Raw genomic sequence first — 3,287 nt, 5'->3', positions numbered from 1 at the left:
TAACCTGGCTAGATGGGATATAGCTGCAGTCAGTCTCTGTGGTATAGTGAAGTTAACCTGGCTAGATGGGACATAGCTGCAGTCAGTCTGTGTGGTGTAATGAAGTTAACCTGGCTAGATGGGATATAGCTGCAGTCAGTCTGTGTGGTGTAGTGAAGTTAACCTGGCTAGATGGGATATAGCTGCAGTCAGTCTGTGTGGTATAGTGAAGTTAACCTGGCTAGATGGGATATAGCTGCAGTCAGTCTGTGTGGTATAGTGAAGTTAACCTGGCTAGATGGGATATAGCTGCAGTCAGTCTGTGTGGTATAGTGAAGTTAACCTGGCTAGATGGGATATAGCTGCAGTCAGTCTGTGTGGTATAGTGAAGTTAACCTGGCTAGATGGGACATAGCTGCAGTCAGTCTGTGTGGTATAGTGAAGTTAACCTGGCTAGATGGGATATAGCTGCAGTCAGTCTGTGTGGTATAGTGAAGTTAACCTGGCTAGATGGGACATAGCTGCAGTCAGTCTGTGTGGTATAGTGAAGTTAACCTGGCTAGATGGGATATAGCTGCAGTCAGTCTGTGTGGTATAGTGAAGTTAACCTGGCTAGATGGGATATAGCTGCAGTCAGTCTGTGTGGTATAGTGAAGTTAACCTGGCTAGATGGGATATAGCTGCAGTCAGTCTGTGTGGTATAGTGAAGTTAACCTGGCTAGATGGGATATAGCTGCAGTCAGTCTGTGTGGTATAGTGAAGTTAACCTGGCTAGATGGGATATAGCTGCAGTCAGTCTGTGTGGTATAGTGAAGTTAACCTGGCTAGATGGGATATAGCTGCAGTCAGTCTGTGTGGTATAGTGAAGTTAACCTGGCTAGATGGGATATAGCTGCAGTCAGTCTGTGTGGTATAGTGAAGTTAACCTGGCTAGATGGGATATAGCTGCAGTCAGTCTGTGTGGTATAGTGAAGTTAACCTGGTTCATCTGGAAGCTGCACCAGCGTAGCTGTAGAAGAACTGCTCGTCTGGCCGGATGCCGTAGACCGTGGCGGGTCGCTGTCCAGGGGTCACCGTCGACTGCCCAAACATATCCATATTCATACTGCAGGGACATAAACACGCACACCTACTGTATGTGTCAGCCCCACAGACAGGAGTCAACATGATGTGAGATGGGTTTAGATACCACAAGGTGGCGCTCTGAGACAGTGAACCATTCAGCAACACAACCAGAACACATGGAAGAAGAGAAGGGGTCATAGTATAATGGAAGGTAAAATATAAGCTCATTATAGAACTTCATGCAATATTTATCTCACCTAATACATGTTCTGCCATAACAATGGAGCTCTGTGACAGGGCACATCTAGCTGCAGCCAACTACATAAAACAGCTAAATGTCAAAACACAGCTCCATTACAGAGGAGGCCAACAGCCAGACATGTCTAACCTGCCGCCCCTCCACCCGCCCAGCAACCCCGGCCTGTTTGGGGAATGATAAAGGGGCTGTAGCTACAACTGTACAAATCAGTTACCATGGGGGTGTGGATACAACTGTATAAATCAGTTACCATGGGGGTGTGGATACAACTGTACAAATCAGTTACCATGGGGGTGTGGATACAACTGTACAAATCAGTTACCATGGGGGTGTGGATACAACTGTACAAATCAGTTACCATGGGGGTGTGGATACAACTGTATAAATCAGTTACCGTGGGGGTGTGGATACAAAGGAGGAAAAGCTGTCCGATTTCACGGTCGGTCGTCTCTGTTCTCGGACCAGCTGGTCTGAATGTTCAGCTGTGTGGTCGGGTCAACACGACCGTCTCGTTACCTCAGACTGGGTGTGAGTTAGTTAACTAGACAGAGTGAGTTAACCCCTCGACAAACGACAGCATGTCCCTTCTCTTCCCCTCCACCCTGCTCGTTCCCCCTCTCTCTTGGTCTATACGCAGTCAGTCGCTGGCCGACCGGGCCGGACATCCTCTAGCTCTCTAAAATACGAGCTGTTTGCTTTGCCCCTGCGAGCGGCCATAATTACGTGTTGTTTTTAACCCAAATCACTTCCAGCGATCAGTTACGCACCCTGCACCTCCTCTTCCCCATGCCCCTCCCTCCTTCACTGGGCAGAAATATGTATTTTTCCTTTCCGCACGCTACGGCTGTCAGGGGGGATTTGAGAGGCTAAAAGAGCCTGGAGAAACACTGGAGCTCTGAGTAACACAGGCTGCCTCACAGGCTACCTCGATAGCTGGCCTGTCTGCCTCACAGGCTACCTCGATAGCTGGCCTGTCTGCCTCACAGGCTACCTCGATAGCTGGCCTGTCTGCCTCACAGGCTACCTCGATAGCTGGCCTGTCTGCCTCACAGGCTACCTCGATAGCTGGCCTGCCTACCTCACAGGCTGCCTCGATAGCTGGCCTGCCTGCCTCACAGGCTGCCTGGATAGCTAGCCTGCCTGCCTCACAGGCTGCCTCGATAGCTGGCCTGCCTGCCTCACAGGCTGCCTGGATAGCTAGCCTGCCTGCCTCACAGGCTGCCTCGATAGCTGGCCTGCCTACCTCACAGGCTGCCTCGATAGCTGGCCTGCCTGCCTCACAGGCTGCCTGCCTCACAGGCTGCCTCGATAGCTGGCCTGCCTGCCTCACAGGCTGCCTGGATAGCTGTCCTGCCTGTCTGACTACACCCTGGGCCTAGGAGAAAGAGAAACAGAGACACAGCTGGACCTCAGGTCAGCGCCTGGATTCTGGTTCTGGTGGTAGGGTTGTGGAGGAAAGGTTCAAATGACCACATTACAATAAAGAGGACCAGTTGATCAACAACTCCCTCACGCACTTCCTCATACAGTGATGTGAGACATAAATCAGCTCGTCTCTCACCTCATTCCAGGCGCATGTGTTGTGACATTTTAAGAGGGAGGGTTGTGTTCGCAGACAAAGGGCCCTAGTGTTCCCAGCCTGGCCCTGCAGGACCCAGTGAAGCCGGGATGAGGGTGTAGGGGTGAGGCATTGGGGACACATTCTACAGGGGGCGGAGCTGTAGTGCACAGGAAGAGAATCAGGCCTTTTCCTCTGCTCCCATGACCCTCTGCTCCCTCCAAGCCCATACATACGTCTGTCTCCTCCAGCCTCACCTCTCTCCGGCCCTCGCTCTCACCCCACAATGCTTTGATCTCTCCCCAGGCTGTCACTCTTCAGGTTACAGCTACCCACTGCTCAAGGGCTAAATAATCAGCTCCTCCTCCCTCCCTCTTTCTCTGTCTCACTCTCCTTGCTGTCACTCACTGACAGCCTCTCAAAGCA

The sequence above is a fragment of the Salvelinus namaycush genome, chromosome 10, assembly GCF_016432855.1.
Source record: "Salvelinus namaycush isolate Seneca chromosome 10, SaNama_1.0, whole genome shotgun sequence".
Lineage (NCBI taxonomy): Eukaryota > Metazoa > Chordata > Actinopteri > Salmoniformes > Salmonidae > Salvelinus > Salvelinus namaycush.
The sequence above is the reverse complement of the archived record's forward strand: the minus strand, read 5'-3'. Positions refer to the sequence as shown.